Raw genomic sequence first — 23,274 nt, 5'->3', positions numbered from 1 at the left:
CTTGTAAGTTCCCTTTGTCTTTATTTAGTTTGTGTATTGGTGAAGGTTAATTACTGAGGGAGCAGTCACTATATGTTGCTTAATCATAGATTGGTGCTGCTAATTTTCTGAATACTTTCAACGGCAAGACTGACAGCCAGCTGATCTTCAATTAGTTTTGAAGAGTTTGCCATTGAGGATTTGGACTCCTCCATAAGTAGCCACTGATGCTTACCATGCTGCCACTCATGATGTGGACTTCTGTCTTCAGCAGCTTATTCATGCGCGATGACACAATACTCTCGTTAGTTCCTGTAAACATAAGAACTAGACATGGGTAAGTTTTAACATGCTTTTATTACAGGTCCTGGAATATACACAAATTACAGATACAGACATTTCAGTGTCTGGGCTGTCATTAAGCTATAAAGTTAAAAACACCAGCTTCCAACAGCATATTATACTTCATGAGATTTACTGATGATTGCACAATGCTAAGCACCATTTCCAACTCCTCAGAGTTTAGCAGTTCACGTCCAAATACAGCAAGACCTGGACAATATCCAAGCTCGGGCTGACAAGCAGCAAATGACATTTGGGCTACACAAGTGGCAGGTAATGATGGTCTCCAATGAGAGAATCTAAACATCACTCTTTGACAATCAGTGGCATTAGCATTACTGAATGCCACACTATCAACATCTCGGGGCGGGGAGTTTACCATTAACCAGAAACTCAACTGGATTAGTAATATAGATACTGTGCGTACAAGGTTAGGACAGAGACTTGAAATCCTGCAACAAGCAACTTACCTTCTGACTCCTGAAAGGCTACCTACCATCTCCAAGGTGCTAGTTGAAGAGTTCTGATTTGCAACTAAATCTGGCATGTCCATAAGGACCCTCACCAATTTTTACTGATGCACCATAGAAAGCATGCTGTCCAGCTGCAAAACAGCCTCGTACTGCCCAGGACAACTGCTCTGCCCAGGGACCAGAAGAAACTACAGAATGTACACAGCCCAGATTGTCTCAGAAGTCAACCTCCCATTCATGGACTCCATTTACATGGTTCGTTGCTGAGGAAAGGCTGCCAACATCATCAAAGACTGCTCCCACCCCAGTAATGTTCTCTTCCAATCTCTTCCATCGAGCTGAAGATACTGAAGCTTGACCACATGCATCAACAGGTTCAATAACAGCTTGTTCCCTGCTGATGAATAGAGAGCTCCAATTTCAAGTAATGTTGATTTTGCTAATGTTGATCTTGTTTTGTGCACCTCCAATATGGCTGTAACCTGTATGCCTTGCTCTGTCTAAGCAACTTATGACCTATTTTTCCTTGTTTGCTATGATCTGCCTGTACTGTTCACAAAATAGAGCTTTTCATTGTACTTAGGTACATGCGACTACAAGAAATCAAATTAAATCAAAGTAGAATACAAAAAAAAGGTAAATGTAATAAGCAAGGAAGTTGACACAAGTAACTGTGCAGACAACAGTGGCACTATTAAATATACTATTAGCCAGATTAACACTATAGAACCTTATCTCTCTGACACACCAGTTTTAATTATAAAGTCTTTAATCAGAATTCCTATCCTGGGGTCCCAACGCTCTGTCACCGCCCACCTTCCCCTCCATGCTCGCTAAGTCAGAACTACAGGGCTTCAGGGGTTTATGTTCACCATTCAAAATGTGGTTTTGAAGTGCACCCAGTTGCTGAGGTTCTTGCCGTTGGTTCTCTTGGTTCAGAACAGGCCTGTGTGTGGTCACTCTTATTCAGGAAACTCTGGTTGGCTTCGCCCTCTCAGATGTCTTTTGTTCCGATTAGCCCTTGGTTTGGCTTCTGTGTTCTTGGTTGTTGGCTCAGCCCCTGTGGTTCTTGATTCCAAAGCTGCTTGTTGGAGCTGGAAACCTGTGGGGAAGCTGTTTGTATAGATATGGAGGAGCCGGTGTTGGATTGTGATGGACAAAGTTAAAAATCACACACAACACCAAGTTATAGTCCAATAGGTTTATTTGGAGAACTTGTTTTTGAAAAAAACTCCTCCCAGTTGAGATTGGCCGTTATGCTTTCTGTGTGTCCTGTTATTTCCCCTCAAATCTGTAGTCTTCATTGAGCTCTGGTGTTTCCTTCTGAAGTTTCTTCCTTCTAAATATAACCTCATGTTGTGTGATTTTTAACTTGGTCCACCCCAGTCCAACACTGACATCTCCAAATCATGACTTCTGAAGTTAATTGGTTTTCTGATGGTTAGAGTATGTGTGAATGGATTTTGATTGAAGGTGAATGTCCAGAATCTCTCTCAGCTCCCTATTGTTTTGCTGTGTAGCCTGAGGTGTAAATGCTAGAGTCTGGTTTGGGTTGATCAACCTTTTAGAGAGCAGGTGCAAATCAGAATTTCAGGCTGAGCAATAGTGCCAGACAGTTTTTGAAGTGTGTTTGTGTATTTGCCCCAGAGCTCAGTGCAGCTGTCTCCTTTTACCTTTTAACAAGTCCAGGGTTTTATCAAGTCCAGAATTTTGTCCATAGTTTTAAATATTGGGGATTTTTGCTCAATCCCGCATATCTCTCTGTTGATGCTCAATGTCCTAGAGTATCATTCTGGGTGAGCAAAAATCATCAAGATCCAAAAGCCACCTCCCCAAATTACCTCACACAGATCCTCACTTTCTTGAGAGACAGTGCAATGTTCCCTGAAAGGAAAAAGCAAAAAGTAGGATTTTGGAAAAACAAAACATGCAGACATACTGTATATGGTAGACAAACACATCACAAAATTTAAATTTTAAGAACAATTATACAATAAGATGTAGGCTGCATACAGGGAAAACCAGGTACCTCCTATAAAAGATCTGCACAGAAACACAATTTGCATGCACATTTACACTCCCAGCCTGTTGTATACTTTTTGGCATCGGGATTAGCAGGCTGAATACCTTGCCTTACAGCTGGCCCACAGCAAGTACATGGTGATCCCTAGTTGGAATAAAACCAACCAACCTAAAAATCACCTGGATCCAAGATCAATTCGGTTAGGGGATTCTGTAGTCAGAGGTACAGACAGATATTTCTGTGGCCAGCAGAGTAAAAGCAGAATGGTGTGTTGTTTCCCTGGTGCCAGGATCAAGGATGTATCAGAGAGGGTGCAAAATGGTCTCACGGGGGAAGAGGGGCCAGCTGAAGGTCATTGTCCACATTGGAACCAACGACATTGGAAGGGAAAAGGTTGAGACTCTGAAGGGAGATTACAGAGAGTTAGGCAGAAATTTAAAAAGGAGGTCCTCAAGGGTAGTAATATCTGGATTACTCCCAGTGCTACGAGCTAGTGAGGGCAGGAATAGGAGGATAGAGCAGATGAGGAGCTGAGGAGCTGGTGTATGGGAGAAGGATTCACATTTTTGGATCATTGGAATCTCTTTTGGGGTAAAGTGACCTGTACAAGAAGGACGGATTGCACCTAAATCGGAAGGGGCCTAATATACTGGCAGGGAAATTTGCGAGAACTACTTGGGGGGATTTAAACTAGTAAGGTTTGGGGGCGGGGGGGGGGGGGGGGGGGGGGGGGGGGGTGGCATCCAGGGTGATAGTGAGGAAAGAGATCAATCTGAGATGGGTACAGCTGAGAACAGAAGTGAGTCAAACAGAAGGGACAAGGTAGGACTAATAAATTGAACTGCATTGATTTCAATGCAAGGGGCCTAACAAGGAAGGCAAATGAACTCAGGGCATGATTAGGAACATGGGACTGGGAATTATAGCAATTACAGAAACATGGCTCAGGGATGGGCAGGTCTGGCAGCTTAATCTTCCAGGATACAAATGCTACAGGAAGGATAGAAAGGGAGGCAAGAGAGGAGGGGGAGTGGCATTTTTGATAAGGGATAGCATTACAGCTGTGCTGAGGGAGGATATTCCCAGAAATACATCCAACGAAGTTATTTGGGTGGAACTGAGAAATAAGAAAGGGATGATCACCTTATTAGGATTGTATTATAGATCCCCGAATAGTCAGAGGGAAATTGAGAAACAAACTTGTAAGGAGATCTCAGCGATCTGTAAGAATAATAGGGTAGTTATGGTAGGGGATTTTAACTTTCCAAATATCGACTGGGACTGCCCTAGTGTTAAAGGTTTAGATGGAGAGGAAGTTCTTAAGTGTGTACAAGAAAATATTCTGATTCAGTATGTGGATGTACCTACTAGAGAAGGTGCAAAACTTGACCTACTCTTGGGAAATAAGGCAGGGCAGATGACTGAGGTGTCAGTGGGGGAGCACTTTGGGGCCAGCGACCATAATTCTATTTGTTTTAAAATAGTGATGGAAAAGGACAGACCAGATCTAAAAGTTGAAGTTCTAAATTGGAGAAAGGCCAATTTTGACGGAATTAGGCAAGAATTTTCGAAAGCTGATTGGAGGTAGATGCTCGCAGGTAAAGGGACGGCTGGAAAATGGGAAGCCTTCAGAAATGACATAACAAGAATCCAGAGAACGTATATTCCTGTCAGGGTGAAAGGGAAGGCTGATAGGTATAGGGAATGCTGGATGACGAAAGAAATTGAGGGTTTGGTTAAGTAAAAGAAGGAAGCATATGTCAGGTATAGACAGGATAGATCGGGAGAATCCTGAGAAGAGTATAAAGAAGTAGGAGTATACTTAAGAGGGAAATCAGGAGGGCAAAAAGAAAACATGAGATAGCATTGGCAAATAGAATTAAGGAGAATCCAAAGGGTTTTTACAAATATATTAAGGACAAAAGGGTAACTAGGGAGAGAATAGGGCCCCTCAAAGATCAGCAAGGCGGTCTATGTGTGGAGCCACAGAAAATGGGGGAGATACTAAATGAATATTTTGCATTAGTATTTACTGTGGAAAAGAATATGGAAGATATAAACTATAGGGAAATAGATGGTGACATCTTGCAAAATGTCCATATTACAGAGGAGGAAGTGCTGGATGCCTTGAAACGGTTAAACGTGGGTGAATCCCCATGACCTGATCAGGTGCACCCGAGAACCCTGTGGGAAGCTAGAGAAGTGATTGCTGGGCCTCTTGCTGAGATATTTGTATCATCGATAGTCACAGGTGAGGTGCCGGAAGACTGGAGGTTGGCAAATGTGGTGCCACTGTTTAAGGAGGGCGGTAAAGACAAGCCAGGGAACTATAGACCAGTGAGCCTGACCTCGATGGTGGGCAAGATGTTGGAGGGAGTCCTGAGGGGCAGGATGTACATGTATTTGGAAAGGCAAGGACTGATTCGGGATAGTCAACATGGCTTTGTGCGTGGGAAATCATGTCTCACAAACTTGATTGAGTTTTTTGAAGAAGTAACAAAGAAGATTGATGAGGGCAGAGCAGTAGATGTGATCTATGTGGACTTCAGTAAGGCGTCCGACAAGGTTCCCCATGGGAGACTGATTAGCAAGGTTAGATCTCATGGAATACAGGGAGAACTAGCCATTTGGATACAGAACTGGCTCAAAGGTAGAAGACAGAGGGTGGTGGTGGAGGGTTGTTTTTCAGACTGGAGGCTTGTGACCAGTGCAGTGCCACAAGGATCGGTGCTGGGTCCTTTACTTTTTGTCATTTACATAAATGATTTGGATGCGAGCATAAGAGGTACAGTTAGTAAGTTTACAGATGACACCAAAATTGGAGGTATAGTGGACAGTGAAGAGGGTTACCTCAGATTACAACAGGATCTGGACCAGATGGGCCAATGGGCTGAGAAGTGGCAGATGGAGTTTAATTCAGATAAATGCGAGGTGCTGCATTTTGGGAAAGCAAATCTTAGCAGGACTTATACACTTAATGGTAAGGCCCTAGGGAGTGTTGCTAATCAAAGAGACCTTGGAGTGCAGGTTCATAGCTCCTTGAATGTGGAGTCGCAGGTAGATAGGATAGTCAAGAAGGCATTTGGTATGCTTTCCTTTATTGGTCAGAGTATTGAGTACAGGATTTGGAAGGTCATGTTGTGGCTGTACAGGACATTGGTTAGGCCACTGTTGGAATATTGCGTGCAATTCTGGTCTCCTTCCTATCGGAAAGATGTTGTGAAACTTGAAAGGGTTCAGAAATGATTTACAAGGATGTTGCCAGGGTTGGAGGATCTGAGCTACAGGGAGAGGCTGAACAGGCTGGGGCTGTTTTCCCTGGAGCGTTGGAGGCTGAGGGGTGACCTTATAGTGGTTTCCAAAATTATGAAGGGCACAGATAGAATAAATAGGCAAAGTCTTTTCCCTGGGGTCGGGGAGTCCAGAACTAGAGGGCATAGGTTTAGTGTGAGAGGGGAAAGATATAAAAAAGACCTAAGGGGCAACTTTTTCACGCAGAGGGTGGTACGTGTATGGAATGAGCTGCCAGAGGATATGGTGGAGGCTGGTATAATTGCAAATTTAAGAGGCATTTGGATGGGTATATGAATAGGAAGGGTTTGGAGGGATATGGGCCGGGTGCTGGCAGGTGGGACTAGATTGGGTTGGGATATCTGGTCGGCATGGACGGGTTGGACCGAAGGGTCTGTTTCCATGCTGTACATCTCTATGACTCTAATTAGGAACTTCCTGCTGAGGGGTGTCCTTTTAGAGGTTTATAAAATCTTGAGGAGCATGGATAGGTTAAATAAAAAAGGTCTTTTTCCTGGGGTAGGGGAGTCCAGAACAGGAGGGCATCGGGTTAAGGTGAGAGGGAAAGATTCAAAAGGACCTTAGGGGGATCCTTTTCATGCAGAGGGTGGTGTGTGCATGGAATGAGCTACCAGAGAAAGTGGTGGAGGCTGGTCCAGTTACAATATTTAAAAGACATTCAGATGAGTAGATGGATAGGAAGGGTTTTGAGGGATATGAGCCTAGTGCTGGCAAATGGGACTAGATTTATTTAGAATATCTGGTTGGCTTGGACAGTTGGACCAAATGGTCTGTTTCTGTGCTGTACATCTCTATGACTCTATGACTAAAAAGCTAGCCCCACAGTAACCGTTGTCTTTAAAAAAAAAACCCACATAAAGGCAAAATACTATAAATACTGGCAATCTGAAGTAAAAAAAGAGAACATTGAAGAAACTCAGCTGGGTGGGTTGCATCTATAGAGACAGAAACAGAGTTAATCTTTCGAGCGTGGCATGTCTCTTCTTTAAAACTATGTTTGAACTGACTTGAAACATTAATTCTTTCCTCTCCCTCCCTCTACATGCTTCCAGATTGGCTGAATTTCTCCAGCATTCTCTTTGTTTGTGCAATAAAAAAACCCAATTTGGTTCGCTTTGCCCTTCAGGGAAGGAAATCTGCCTGGTCTTGCCTACCCGTAACTCTGGACCCACACAAAGTTGTTGCTGGTGACTGGGTAAATAGGGATGAGAAATAATGGTCAACCTAGCTTAGAGTCATAGAGTTGTACAGCACAAAAACAGACCCTTCGGTCTAACTCATCTTTGCCTACCAGATATCCCAAACTGAACTAGTCCCATTTTCCAGCATTTGATCCACATCCCACTAAACTCTTCTTATTCATGTACCCATCCAGATGCCTTTTAAATGTTGTAATTGTATCAGCCTCCACCACTTCCTCTGGCAGCTTGATCTATACACACTCTGCGTAAAGAAGTTGCCCCTCTTAAATCTTTCCCCCTCACCTTCATCCTATAGTTCTGAACTCCCCAATCCCGGGATAAAGGCCTTTATTATTCAGCATATCCCCATGGCCCTCATAATTTCATTAACCTCTACAAGGCTCTGATACTCCAGGGAAAAAAGCCCCAGCTTATTGACCCTATAGATCAAACCCTCCACTCCCAGCAACAACCTTGGATATCTTTCCTGAACCCTTTCAAGTTTAACAACATCTTTCCTATAGCAGGGAGACCAGAATTGAAGACTTGCGACACCCACATCTGATACAATACAAATGTATTGCACACCGTGCTGCACTTGTGTACAATCAGAATCGCATATTCTGCTCCTCTGGGAAGATCACACTAATGACCTTCAATAAAGGATATGGATATGCTAACTTTGACCACCTTCTATGTCTATCCTTGTAAAATTATTACGTTCAATTATAAGAAGGGAGCTTAAATAGGACAGCAGCACTTTAACTTTTGTTGCTCTCTCGGTAGCCTTTCCTCTGCATCATAGTACATTTTGTATTTGTTAAAAGCAGCTTTAGTGCACTTATTTTGTGGATTTAACAACTGAACTGTCTTGTTATTAAATGTTCCATAAAAGCAAGGTGATCTTGGTGCCTTTACAACCCAGATAACTTCATGTGTAGCAGTACTGTGAATGGGTTCAGACAGAACATGCTTTAGATTTCACTGTATTTAACTAATAATGCAGTTCTTTTCTCATATCATCATTAATTGGAGATACACAATATTATGCAGCAAAATCAATAGAATCTCTGTGCAGTGACAAAGAGGAGATAATCATAGAGTCATACAGCACGGAAAAAGACCCCTCAGTCCAACGAATCAATACCAACCATGTTCCCAAACTAAACTAGTCCCACTCCCTGAATTTGGCCTACATCCTTCCAAACCTTTCCTATTCACATATTTATCCAAATGTCTTTTAAATGTTGTAACTTTACCAGCATCCACCACTTCCTCTGTCAGCTCATTCCACCCACAAACCATTCTGTGTAAAAAGGTTGCACCTCATATCATTTTTAAAACTTTCTCATCTCATGTTAAAAATATACCCTCCAGTTTTGAACTCCCCAATCCATGGAAAAGACCCTTATTCAGCTTATTATGCCTTTCATGATTTTATAAATCTGTATTAAGTCACCCCTCAACCTCCTACGCTCCAGTCAAAAAAGTCCCAGTCTAACCAGCCTATCCTTATCATTCAAACCCTCCATTCCTGGCAACATCCTCATAAGTCTTTACTGAACTCACTCCAATTTAATAATATAACTTTCTTAAAGATTATATATTAACTTAGGATTTCTACATATCACTTTGATTGCATTGCATTGTTAATTACTAAGTCCTTATAACTATATAGTTGATGTCAGATAAACACATGCCAAAAAGTTAGATGCTATTTTTACAAGTGTGGGCCAAGTCTGTCACGTTATCATGAATAAAATGTAGACCTTGTGGATCTCATTTATATTACTATTATTCATACACAAGCAATTGCACTAAATGTTAGAAGGTCATCTCGAACTGAGTCCCTAATGGAGTATAAAAAGCATATAAAAACAATGAAAGCTAAGAGAGTACATGAGGAAGTGTAAGTAAATAGAGTAGAGGAAAATGCAAAGTTTTTCTAAACCTAAGTAGTAAGATAATAATTACAGAAAGAGGAGGGCATACACAGATAATCTATATATTGAATATATTTAAGACTGTGATAGATAGGTGCTGGAGTATCATGGGGATCAAGGATTACAGGGAGAAAGTGGGGAAATGGGGTTGAGAAACTTATCAGCCATGATAGAAGGGCAGAGCAGACTTGATGGACTGAATGGCCTAATTTCTGCTCCTCAGTCTTATTGTGTGTGGCTCCTGAAGATGTGGGCAACTGATTACACTCGTGATAACATTTCAAAAGCATTTTATTGGCTGCAAAATACTGTGGAATGCATGGAGGTCTGCAGAACTTACATAAATGCAAACCTTTTTTTCTGGATCACTGGGTGACCCATTACTTTTGGAACAGGAGCGGTAAATGATGGAATAGCTAAGGTGCCTTCCACAATCAAAAGATCTATCAGTACTATTGGACATGTACTTGTAAACAATTAATTTGTACAGTTGTGGAGCAAAAGTACTTTTTGGGGGTGATAAGGACTAAATTGGACAGTTTCTTTTTAAGGGCAAAGCTGTGAGATTCTGTGATTCAGTCATATAAACTCAAATGTTAAAATGGAACATTTGGGTGAGGTACCATGGAGATTTTAGTGCCTGTGGAATCATTGCCCAGCAAGCAGGCAACATCATCTTGAGTAAGAGGAGAACAAGGAACACAGGTATAAATGATTAACTGCTGCTGTGACTTGCCCTGTAAGGACACTGGGTAGTTGTAACAATTGCAAAAATGATAGAAGATATTCAGATGTCAGTAAATCTTTTGAAAGGAGGATTTTTTTTGTCAATATTAGTAGTGTACCTGCCTCTAAGAACAGACTGACTCAAGATTGGAATACATACAGACTCTAACCTCACACCGTTAATGCATTGTCTGAGCTGAGATGTCACCTTTTTTGTTATAAAACCATAAGTTATCTTGGGAATGTGACTTGAAAGACATTCTGGGATTTGCATATTAATGAATCAAAACCTGCAACCCATTCTAAAAAGATGAAAGACTTAACAGCAATTTAGGTTTGTTCAATATATTGCATCAGTTGCATGACACAATGATCTTGTGCTATATGTATGCATTCTGTGCCTTATGATCTTGCCCCACTAGCTATCTGACGAAGAAGCAGCCCTCCGAAAGCTAGTACATCCAAATAAACCTGTTGGACTATAACCTGGTGTTGTGTGATTATCAAACTGTAAGTCCTTCCAATACATATATGGCAGATGGTAAGAATAGGAGAGTCTCCTGCTCAGCCATAGCTATAGCTGCTGCCGCTTTGTCTATCTCATGTATCATTAATCACGAAAATGCCTCTAAGGTTTAAACATTTTAAAATTGGGCACTGCAAGTCAGAGTGCCAGGTTGCCTACCTTTCTTTCTCGATCATTGTTTTGCACCTGTAACAGCATTTGTGGTGCCAGGTGGGTGATCTCTGGATAGAGGTAGCTGGATGTATGATGTGCAGTGTGTAAAGGTCAGGCATAACACAGAAGACGTAACTGCAATTTGGAATTTCCCTTGTGCTATAAAAATCAGTATCATAATTGGAAAGTACAGCAAATATAATAGGACTGTGTGAACCCAACCATTTATTCACTAGGTGACAAACCATGTTTTAAAATTAAAATGTATGATACAGAGTCATAGAGATGCACAGCATGGAAACAGACCCTTCGGTCCAACCCGTCCATGCCAACCAGATATCCCAACCCAATCTAGTCCCACCTGCCAGCACCCGGCCCATATCCCTCCAAACCCTTCCTATTCATATACTCATCCAAATGCCTCTTAAATGTTGCAATTATACCAGCCTTCACCACATCCTCTGGCAGCTCATTCCATACACGTACCACCCTCTGTGAAAAAGTTGCCCCTTAGGTCTCTTTTATATCTTTCCCCTCTTACCCTAAACCTATGCCCTCTAGTTCTGGACTCCCCGACCCCAGGGAAAAGACTTTGCCTATTTATCCTATCTATGCCCCTTATAATTTTGGAAACCTCTATAAGGTCACCCCTCAGCCTCCAACGCTCCAGGGAAAACAGCCCCAGCCTGTTCAGCCTCTCCCTGTAGCTCAGATCCTCTAACCCTGGCAACATCCTTGTAAATCATTTCTGAACCCTTTCAAGTTTCACAACTTCTTTCCGATAGGAAGGAGATCAGAATTGCACGCAATATTCCAATAGTGGCCTAACCAATGTCCTGTACAGCCACAACATGACCTTCCAAATCCTGCACTCAATACTCTGACCAATAAAGGAAAGCATACCAAACGCCTTCTTCATATGGAGCTATCTATATTATGGAGAATACCACTTACATCTTTCAAAGATGAAGACATCATTAAATATTCTCTCCCATTCTTGAAGTGAGGGAGATCATGGGGAGAACATTAAAAGCCTTTCCAAGATATAAGATTTTCTTTGAACTGGCCTGCTGTGAGGTATCTTATGCTTTTTATCAGAAAACTGTAAATAGCATGACGGAGAAACACTGAGTTGTAAAATGTTGCCAAAGCAACCTTAGCGCAACGTAGAATAGAAAGCTCTCTATTCACTATTATAGTACTGCCCTTTGCAGATTGTAAGATCTAAGATTCTCAGTTCACACACTGGTTTGTGCAAAGTTAGTGGATCTCAGCCAAATTGTATCGTTTATTAATTGAGTTGATTAGAATTGTATTGAATGGAGTTTCAAAAATGAGGCTGGATTCTCATAGAAACCAATAAAATTCTAATGGAACCAGACAAGTTAGATGCAGGAAGGATGTTCCCAATGATGGGAGAGTCCAAAATTAGGAGTCATAGTTTAAGGATAAAGCTTAAACCTTTACAGAATCTTCTCACCTTTTCTGGAGTACTGTGTCCAGTTATGGTCACCCTGTTATGGGAAGAACATTATTAAACTGGAGGGTTCATCAGAGATTTACGCGGATGTTACTGGGAATGGAGGATGTGAGTTATGGGGAGAGGCTGGATTGGCTGGGACTTTTTACAGTGGAGCGTATGAGGTTGAGGGGTGACCTTATGGAGGTTTATAAAATCATAAGAGCTAAGATGAATAGCGGGTGTATTTTCCCTAGGACAGGGACATTTCAAGACTAGGGTGTTACATTTTTAAGGTAAGAGGAGAAAGCTTTAAAAAGACATGACAGCTTTTTTTTACACAGAGGGTGGTTTATGTGTGAAATAATCTTCCAGAGGAAGTGCTGGATGCGGGTACAGTTACAAGACATTTAGATAAGTACATCAATAAGAAATGTTTGGAAGGACTGTGGGTCAAACGCTAGCTTGATAATATCCTTCCTATTAATAGGCAACCAGAACTGGACACAGTATTCCAAAAGAGACATCACCAATGTCCTGTACAACCTCACATGACCTTCCAACTCATACTCAAAGGACTGAGCAAGGAAGGCAAGTGTGCCAAACACCTTTTTAACCATCCTGTCTATATGTCTAGTTTTAGGCATATAGTTCTACTCTGGGAAAAAGACATTGGCTATTCACTATATCCATGCCCTTCACAATTTTATAAACCTGTATAAGGTCACTCCTCAGCCTCTGATGCTCCTGGGAAAATAGCCCCAACCTATTCAGCCTCTCCTGATAACGCAAACCCTCCAACATTGGCAACATTGTCATAAACCTTTACTGAAAGATCAACAAGGCTGTCTACGTGTGGAACTGCAGGAGCTGGGTGAGATACTAAATGAGCATTTTACATGATTATTTACTCTGAAGAAGAATATGGAAGCTGGAGACCTTGAATAAATAAGTAGTGATATCTTGAAAAGTCTCCATTTTACAAAAGAAGAGGTGCTGGATGTCTTAAAACCCTTAAAGTTGGATAATACCCAGGACCTGATCAGATATATCCTAGAACTTTGTGGTAAACTAGGGAAACAATTGCTGGGCCCCTTCTGAGATTTTTGTGTATTCGCAGGGCACAGGTGAGGTGCTAAAAGACTAAATTGTGGTGCTATTATTTAAGAAAGATGGTAAGGAAAAGCAGGGAAGTCTGGACTAATGAGCCTGATGTCAGTGGTGGCTAAGTTCTTGGACGAATTCCTAAGGGCATGATTTAGAAAGGCAAGGCAAGGACTGATTAAGGATAGTCGACATGGCTTTGTGCATTGGAAATCATGTCTTATTAACTTGATTGAGCTTTTTTGAGGAAGTGACAAAGAAGACTGATGAATGCAGAGTGGCGCATTGATTATATGGATTCTAGCAAGCCATTCAATAAGGTTCTGCATGTAGACTGGTTAGCAAGGTTAGATCACATGGAATACAGGGATAACTAAGCCATTTGGATAAAAATTGGCTCGAAGGTAAGAAACAGAGGATGATAGCAGATGGTTATTTTTCAGACTGGAAGCCTGTCACCAATGGTGTGCACAGGGGCAGTGAGAAACCAGAGGACTGTGAAGTTGACAAAGACCAACAAAGGGCAACAAAAGAAGAAATAAGTGTAGATCTGCGTCCCCTTAAGAAGGGCCTCTTGGTTCGAGATCGGTCAAAGGAATCGACAAATGCGGTCTATTCAAAAAGCAAGGTTCATTAGTTTATTCGAATTAAGGTACCTTGACGCAATTCTATCCAGCAACACAGAGATTGAAGCTTCCGTGTTCCGTGATGAAGTTGTGCAAATACGTTTGGAAATTAGACATTATTTATATGTTTTTTAAGAAATAGTACAGCCTTAATCACAAGAAAGACCAACCACATATAATAAGGTGACATGATTTACAGCAAGTTACTCCAATGATATTTTCTTTAAGAAGGATATCTAATTTACGTAAATTGTCATGCCATGTATTAGTTCAAGGTTAGTTCAAATGGTCAATTAATGTGTCAGTATTCGTCTTATGAAAACTCTATTGTCCTCTTATCTTTGAACTGCAAGTTAGTTCTGCAATTCAGCAGTATGGTTCACAGGCCATTTTGTAGTATTCTTTTACATCGAGAAACCATTTTGTTGAAATAAAAATCTACATATTTTGTTGCCTAAATTCAAATTTTAGATCCTCATAGGGAGGGAGAAGATTAACTACGAGGGTAAGCTAGCCAGTAACATAAAGACTGTAAGAGTTTATTTAGATATATAAAGGGCAAAAGAGAGGCAAAAGGGGACACTGGACCGCTGGAAAATAATGCTGGAGAGATAATAGTGGGGAACAAGGAAATGGCTGAGGAACTGAATAATTATTTCATGTCAGTGTTCACAGTGGAGTAATATCCCAAACATTCAAAAGAGTGAGGGGGCAGAGCTGAGTAAGGTGGCTATCACCAAGGAGAAGGTGCAAGAAAACCTAAATGGCCTGAAGGTTGATAAATAACCTGGACCAAATGGACCACATCCCAGAGTTCTAAAGGAGATAGCCAAAGAGATAATGGAGGTGTTAGTGATGATCTTTCAGGAATCACTAGAGTCAGGAAGGCTCCCAGAGGATTGGAAAAGCGCTAACATGACAGCCCTGTTTAAAAACAGAGTAAGGTAAAAGATGGAAAATTACAGGTTATTTAGCCTAATCTCAGTCGAGGGTAAGATTTTGGAGACCATTGTGAAAGATGAGATTTCTGAATACTTGGAAGTCTATGGTAAAATAAGGCAAAGTCAGCATGGTTTCATCAACGGGAAATTATGCCTGACAAATCTGCTCGGATTCTTTGAGAAAATAACAAGCAGGTTAGACGAAGGAGAGCCAATGCATGTTATCTACCTGAAATTCAAGACCTTTGACAAGGTGCCGCGTAAGAGGCTGCTGAGTAAAATAAGGGCCCATGGCATGAGAGGCAAGGTGTTAATATATATAGAAGATTGGCTATCTGCCAGAAAGCAGAGAGTGGAGATAAAAGGGTCTTTCTCAGAATGGCTGCCGGTGACAAATGGTGTTCTAGAAGGGTCAGTGTTGGGACCACAACGTTTTACTTTATACATTAATGATCTAGATTGGTGCTGTAGTGGACAGCGAAGAAGGTTATCTCAGAGGAACTGAAGGCGTTCTGGCTAAGATTGCAGACAATACAAAGAGATAGGTAGAGGGACAGGTAGTATTGAGGAGATGGGGTGGATGCAGAAGGATTTGGACAGTTTAGGAGAGTGGGCAAATAAGTGGCAGATGAAGTACAACATGGGAATGTGTGAATTCATGCACTTTGGTAGAAAAAATAGAAGCATGGACTATTTTCTAAATGGGGAGAAAATTCAGAAATCTGAAGTGCAAAGAGACTTGGGAGTTCTAATCCAGGATTCTCTCAAGATAAACTTGTAGTTTGATTCAGTAGTTAGGAAGGCAAATGCAATGTTGGCATTTGAGAGGACTTGAATATACAGCACTGATGTACTTGAGACTCTATAAGGCTCTGGTCATACCACATCTGGAGTATTGTGTGCAGGTTTGGGCACTACATCTCAGGAAGGATGTACGAGCCCTGGAGGCATGTTCAGAGGAGGTTCATGAGAATGGTGCTGAAAATGTGTTGCTGGAAAAGCGCAACGGGTCAGGCAGCATCCAAGGAACAGGAGAATCGACGTTTCGGGCATAAGCCCTTCTTCAGGAATGAGGAAAGTGTGTCCAGCAGGCTAAGATAAAAGGTAGGGAGGAGGGACTTGGGGGAGGGCCGTTGGAGATGCGATAGGTGGAAGGAGGTCAAGGTGAGGGTGATAGGCTGGAGTGGGGTGGGGGCGGAGAGGTCAGGAAGAAGATTGCAGGTTAGGAAGGCGGTGCTGAGTTCGAGGGATTTGAGTTCATCCCTTGTGGCCGCCGACTTGCAGAACGTTTCAGAGAACACCTCTGGGACACCCGGACCAACCAACCCAACCACCCCATGGCTCAACACTTCAACTCCCCCTCCCACTCCACCAAGGACATGCAGGTCCTTGGACTCCTCCATCGCCAGACCATAGCAACACGACGGTTGGAGGAAGAGCGCCTCATCTTCCGCCTAGGAACCCTCCAACCACAAGGGATGAACTCAGATTTCTCCAGTTTCCTCATTTCCCCTCCCCCCACCTTGTCTCAGTCAAATTCCTCAAACTCAGCACCGCCTTCCTAATCTGCAATCTTCTTCCTGACCTCTCTGCCCCCACCCCACTCCAGCCTATCACCCTCACCTTGACCTCCTTCCACCTATCGCATCTCCAACGCCCCTCCCCCAAGTCTCTCCTCCCTACCTTTTATCTTAGCCTGCTGGACACACTTTCCTCATTCCTGAAGAAGGGCTTATGCCCGAAACGTCGATTCTCCTGTTCCTTGGATGCTGCCTGACCTGCTGCACTTTTCCAGCAACACATTTTCAGCTCTGATCTCCAGCATCTGCAGTCCTCACTTTCCCCTCATGAGAATGGTGCCAGGAATAAAAAACTTAACATATAAGGAAAGCTTGAGGACTCTGGTCCTATGCTTGATGAATTTTAGAAGGCTGGGGGGGGGGGGGGGGGGGTCTAATTGAAACTTACAGAATATTGAATAGCTGGGACAGAGTAGATGTTGGGAAGATGTTTCCATTGGTAGGAGACACTAGGACCCAAGGTAAAGTAAAGGGAAGACCTTTTAGAACGGAGATATGGAGAAACTTCTTCAGCCAGAGTGTGGTGAATCTATGGAATTCATTGCCAGAGAAGGCTGTGGAGACCAGGTCACTGAGAATACTTAAGACAGAGACAGATAGGTCCTTGAATATCAAGGGGATCAAGGGCTATAGGGAGAAGGTGGGGAAAATGGATTAGGAAACCTATCAGTCATGATTGCACGGTAGAGCTGACTCAGTGGACTGAATGGCCTAATTTCTGCTCCTGTGTCTTATTGTCTTATGAATCAGTGTTGGGTCCCCTGCTTTTTGTCATTTATGTAAATGAGTTGGATGTGACTATAAGAGGAATGGTTAGTAAATTTCCAGATGACACCAAAATTGGTGCTGTAGTGGACAGTGTCTCAGAGGACAATGGGACCTTGATCATTGGGCTGATGGGCCAAGGATGCCAAATGGAGTTTAAATTAGAAAAGTGGAAGGTGTTGCATTTTTGTAAGGCAAATCAGGGCAAGACTTTTGCACTTAATGGTAGGGCCCTGCGGAATATTGCTGATCAAAGAGACTTTCAGGTGCAGGTTCATAATTCCTTGAAGATGGAGTCACAGGTAGACAAGATAGTAAAGAATGCATTTGATAGGTTTGCCTTTCCTGGTCAGTGCATTGAGTATAGGATGTCCTGTAGGGCTGAACATAACATCTCAACTCCAAGGAGAAAGTGAGGACTGCAGATGCTGGAGATCAGAGGTGAAAATGTGTTGCTGGAAAAGCGCAGCAGGTCAGGCAGTATCCAAAGAGCAGGAGAATCGACGTTTCGGGCATGAGCCCTTCTTCAGGATTCCTGAAGAAGGGCTCATGCCCGAAACGTCGATTCTCCTGCTCTTTGGATGCTGCCTGACCTGCTGCGCTTTGCCAGCAACACATTTTCAGATCTCAACTCCAATATCCACTTCCTTCTTTACTACCTTGTCGACCTGCAAGTCCACTTTCAAGGAACCATGAAACTGCACCACAGAGCTCTTTCTTCAGCAATGTTCCCCAGGACCCTCCATTAAGTATAAAAGTCCTGCCCTGATAGATCTTAACAAAATGCAACACTTCACATTTATCTAAATTAAACTGTATTATTATACTTATTGCAAAGTTGTCACCAAGGAAAAATTATTAGTAAAAGTAATTTACTAATCTATTTCAACAAATATATTATTGAATATCTATCACTCACATCTGGAATTACAACTTTTTTTCCACCCATGTAAATATTCAGATTCTTTCCTTCATCAGCAGATCTGCAGTATGTGAAGAGAGAGAAACAGAGTTAATAGAACTATTTGACTTCTCCAGAGCTGAGAGGGGTTGAAAATGGTGTTTTTTATACTCTTGACAGTGGCAGAGGAGAAGCAAAGAGAAAGGATGGTATGGACACTTGGTGCAAAACATTCGAGGATTGTTAATTGTGGTAAAAGAGAAACAGAGATGTAAAAGCGGTGTAAATTACAGTGTGGATGGGAGATACTGGTCCTCTGTGAGCAAAGAACACAAGACAAGGGTGGAAGAGGGAGTTGGGTTGAGGATGTCAGAAAAATGGAGGACAGATGGCTTGAGATCAGGCCACGAAGTTGTGAAATTCAATCTTGGGTCCAAAAGCCGAAGCAGAAAATTAGGTATTGTTCCTTACGTTTTCATTAAGACCATAAGATATAAGAGCAGAATTAGGTCATTCAGCCCATCAAGCCTGCTCCATCATTCATTCATGGCTGATATCTTTCTCAGTGCCATTTTCCTGCATTCTCTCCACAACACTTAATCTCCTTACTAATCAAGAACCTATTTATCTCTGTCTTAAATGCACTTAATGACTTCAGCGATGGGGGAAATTAGAAAACCCAAATTAAAGGAGGAGATAAGACTGCAGAACTCAGGAGGGGTTATCAAAATCTCTTGCACAGATACAAATAGGACAGAGTGTAGGGAAAGGTCTAACAATCAAAATTCAAGCACACTGGACAAATGAATGACAATGAGAAGAGAGATAATTAATACAGGACTGAAGGTATTATATTTGAATGCATGCAGTATAAGGAATAAGGTAAATGAGCTTGTGGCACCAATTGAAATTGATGTGGTTGGCATCACAGAGACATGGCTGCAAGGGGATCAGAATTGGAAGCTGAATATTCAAGGATTTACATCCTATTGAAAAGATACACAAATGAGCAGTGGGGATGGGGTTGCCTTATCAGCAAGAAATGAAATTAAATCGATAGTAAGAAACGAAATAGGGTCTGATAGTATAGAATTGAGGAACATCAAAGGTGAAAAAAACCATACTGGAATTTATGTAGAGACCTCCAAATAGTAGTCAGGAGCTGGGGCTCAAGCTGGGTTCCTCTTGTGGAGCAGAGGTAGTGTCTTTACCTCTGAACCAGCAGACCCAGGTTCAAGTCCCACCTGCTCCAGAGATTTGTTATAACATCTCTGCACAGAAAATAGCTTTCCTTCTTATTATTATAGGCGGCACGGTGGTTAGCACTGCTACCTCACAGCGCCAGAGACCCGGGTTCAATTCCCGTCTCAGGCAACTGTCTGTGTGGAGTTTGCACATTTCTCCCCATGTCTGTGTGGGTTTCCTCTGGGTGCTCCGGTTTCCTCCCACAGTCCAAAAATGTGCGCGTTAGGTGAACTGGCCATGCTAAATTGCCCGTAGTGTTAGGTGAAGGGGTAAATGTTGAGGAATGGGTCTGGGTGGGTTGCTCTTCAGCGGGTCGGTGTGGACTTGTTGGGCCGAAGGGCCTGTTTCCACACTGTAAGTAATCTAATCTAATCTATACACCAGGAGATAGAAAAGGTGTGTAGGAAAGGCAGAATTATAGTGATCATGGGGGATTTCAATATGCAGGTGAACTCGGGAAAATCAGGTTGGTAGTGGATTGCAAGAAAAGGAACTCATGGAATGTCTACAAGATGGCTTTTCGAAGCAGTTTGTGGTGGAGCCCACTGCGGAACAGACAATACTGGATTTAGTGTTGTGCAATGAGGCAGACTTGATAAGGGAGCTTAAGGTGAAGGAACCCTTAGAAGGCAGAGATCATTATATCCCAAAAATTCAAGAGAGTGAGGGGGCAGAGCTTAGTAATGACAGCCATCACAAAGGAGAAGATGCTAGAAAAATTGAATGGTCTGAAGATGGATAAATCACATGGAACAGATGGACAACACCCCAGAGTTCTAAGGGAGATAGCTGAAGCTGTAGTGCATGGTAAAATAGGGCAAAGTCACCATGATTTTGTCAATGGGATGTCATGCCTGACAAATCTGCTAGAATTCTTTGAGGTTAGACCAAAGCAGGTTAGACCAAAGACAGCCAACGGATGTTATCAACATGGACTTCAAAAAGGCCTTTGACAAAATGTTGCAAAAGAGGCTGCTCAGTAAGATAGGGTCCATGGTGTTAGAGGCAAAGTGTGTGCATGGATAGAAAATTGGCTGTCTGGCAGAAAGCAGAGGGTGGGGATAAAAGGGTCTTTCTCAGAATGGCTGCTGGTGACAAATAGTGTTCCGCAAGGGTCAGTGTTAGTTCCACAACTTTTCACTTTAACAATTAATGATCTAGATGAAGGAACTGAGGGAATTCTGATTGCAGACGATACACAGAAAGGCAGAGGGTCAGGAGTATTGAGGAGGCAGGGAGGCTGCAGAAGGATTTGGACAGGTTAGGAGAGCGGACAGATGGAGTACAACATGTGAGGTCATGCACATTTGTAGGAAGAATAGAGGCATGGACTGTTTTCTGAATAGGGAGAAAATACAGAAGTCTGGTGTGCAAAGAGACTTGTGAGTTCTAGTCCAGGATTCTCTCAATGTAAACTTCAATTTGAGTCAGTACTTAGGAAGGCAAATGCAATTATGGCATTTATTTTGAGAGGACTTGAATATAAAAGCAGGGATGTACTATTGAGGCTCTATAAGGCTTTGGTCAGACCACATTTGGAATATTGGGCCCTACATCTCTGGAAAAATGTACTGGCCCTGAAAAGTGTTCAGAGGAGGTTCATGAGAATGGTCCCAAGAATGAAAAGTTTAACATATAAGGAAAGCTTGAGGACTCTGGTTTATACTTTTAAAGGAGTTTGAACGGATGAGAAGGGATCTAATTGAAACTTACAGAATACTGAATAGCCTGGACAGAGTAGATGTTAGGAAGATGTTTCCATTGATAGGACAGATTAGGACTCGAGAGCCTTACAAGAGCCTCAGGGTAAAGGGAAGACTTTGAAAACAGAGATATGGAGAAAATTCTTCAGCCAGAGAATAGTGAATCTATGGAATTCATTGCCACAGAAACCTGTGCAGGCCAGGTAACTGAGTATATTAAAGACCGAGATAGATAGGTTCTTGAGTATCAAGAGGATCAAGGGTACAGGGAGACAGCGGGAGAATGGGGTTGAGAAACTTATCAGCTGTGATTGAATAACAAACCAGACTCGATGCGCTGAATGACCTAATTGCTGCTCCTATGTATTATAGTTTCATGCATTATAAATGCTCTAAAATCAAAACATTTTATGATTTATCGATCATCATACATGAAAACTTTTGCTCTACAGGGAAAACAAGCATTATACAGATCATCACACATTAAACAGAAGTAGGTGTACTAGTTGCACAAAATTTAAAATATACTTTTTTATGAATTCTAGTTAGCAGAGTCGCTGATGTTGTCCTCAAATAATGAACTGCAGAATTTTTCATTGTCTATACATATAATGCCTAAAGCAGACAGCTTTTCTTGCAGAATTTCTGACAACAGTTCATTTTTGATCCTTTCCAGCTGCAAAAATGAGGTTGCTCCTGAGAAGTTTGTTACCATTACTCTGAACACAGCCTCTACACTTCTACATAAGGGAAAGCCAACTGAATGGTAGCTCAGATAATGACTTGATACACAATACCTGGATAATTATCTAAAAACTATTAATATCTGAATAATTTTCATTGATATCAGCTTGGAAAGTATTGTATTTGTCCAATGAGATTAATATCAACCATGTCAGGATAATCAGAACCTTTACATTTTTGCATCTGTTTTTCAATGGCAACTAAATAACAAAAATGGAAAGTTCTTTGCAACATTTTCATATTTAACAGTTATTTTCTTCAAGGTTGGCTTCAGGTACATCCATCGTACAAATAAAGAACTTAAAATCTGAACTTGCCTCCTGGAAAATGCATTTTATCAGCATTTGGCTCATCACCACCCTTGACTTCTTTTTTCTCATTCTTGTCATTGTACTTGCACATTTTTAATCTAAGTCCAATTTCATCAACATTTTCTTGGATTCCTTTCAAGAAGTGTGAGAGTGATACCCTAAAGCTATAGACATCTTTTACGGATCATTTGTGCATCCTGTAGGGCTTTCCTAGTTTTGTGGAACTGTTCTGACAAAGCTAAAAATCACACACCAGGTTATAGTCCTACAGATTTATTTGGTGCTTCCAAATAAACCTGTTGGACTATAACCTGGTGTTATATGATTTTTAACTTTGTCGATCACATCCAACACCAGCACCTCCAAATCATGTTCTGACAAACAATTTCAAAGTTCTAGCATAAACACAAATTCTAGTTCAACAATTTCTTTCCTGTGAATTGCCTGTGTTGTTTCTTTTAGAAACTTTTTCACTGTCATCAGTATGAAAATGAGTAAGAGAGTCAATAATTGAACATAACTGTCAATGAGGATCTAAGATCTGGGATTTAGGCTGTTGTCAGGAGCAACCATTTAATGCATGCCTTAATAATTACAAAATGGCTTCGTAATGCAAGTAACATAATAAAATGGCTTCTAGGCTGCAAATTGACACTGTGTTTAAAATGGCTTTTTTACTTTGCTAAAAGGTGCATTCCTAAACCAACTGAATCGAAGATTAGCAGACAATGCTTCCTTCACAGTATGGAATTAACTAAACTAGATAGGTCATTACTAACCATCCTAGCTGGCCTTGTAGACGCAGGTGCAGAGAGATAAAGTGTGCAAAACAAAGTTGGTTCCCAGGAAGTACCACTGGGTTAACCTGCTGTCCATAATGTAATTTTATTCCATTTTATTGGACTTGCTCTGTAATTAAGGCTGTACTATTTCTTAAGAACCATATAAAATTATCTTTGTTTTAAGCGATTTTGCACAGCTTCTCCAAGGAACATAGAAGCTTTTAACCTCTGTGTTGCTGGACATCTTAGCCCAGCCTTTAACAAAGTGTGAAATCTTGCTGAACCAGACCGAACTGCTCGTGTTTATTTGACCGACTGTGGAACCTGAGGAGAAAGTGAGGACTGCAGATGCTGGAGATCAGAGCTGAAAATGTGTTGCTGGAAAAGCGCAGCAGGTCAGACAGCATCCAGGGAACAGAAGAATCGACGTTTCGGCCAGAAGGGCTTATGCCCGA

The 23,274-nt window shown here is 41.8% G+C and overlaps 1 long non-coding RNA gene across 2 annotated transcripts in view; it reads right to left on the bottom strand.

Annotated features, from left to right (window-relative positions):
* Positions 1 to 317: 317 nt before the first annotated feature.
* The window catches only part of LOC148142136 (uncharacterized), a 64,040-nt gene continuing 41,083 nt past the window's right edge, over positions 318 to 23,274 (bottom strand). For both annotated transcript variants that reach the window (XR_015752119.1, XR_015752120.1), the window contains 2 exons: positions 18,053 to 18,116; positions 318 to 2,678 (listed from right to left, as the gene is read on the bottom strand). This is a non-coding gene — a long non-coding RNA (uncharacterized LOC148142136). The remainder of the gene's footprint in view (positions 2,679 to 18,052; positions 18,117 to 23,274) is intronic.

Source organism: Chiloscyllium plagiosum, unplaced genomic scaffold (assembly GCF_037043375.1).
Source record: "Chiloscyllium plagiosum isolate Xiang-an unplaced genomic scaffold, Cpla_swu_hap1 HiC_scaffold_30, whole genome shotgun sequence".
Lineage (NCBI taxonomy): Eukaryota > Metazoa > Chordata > Chondrichthyes > Orectolobiformes > Hemiscylliidae > Chiloscyllium > Chiloscyllium plagiosum.
Note: the sequence above shows the minus strand (reverse complement) of the source record. Positions and strands in the feature narration are given on the sequence as shown.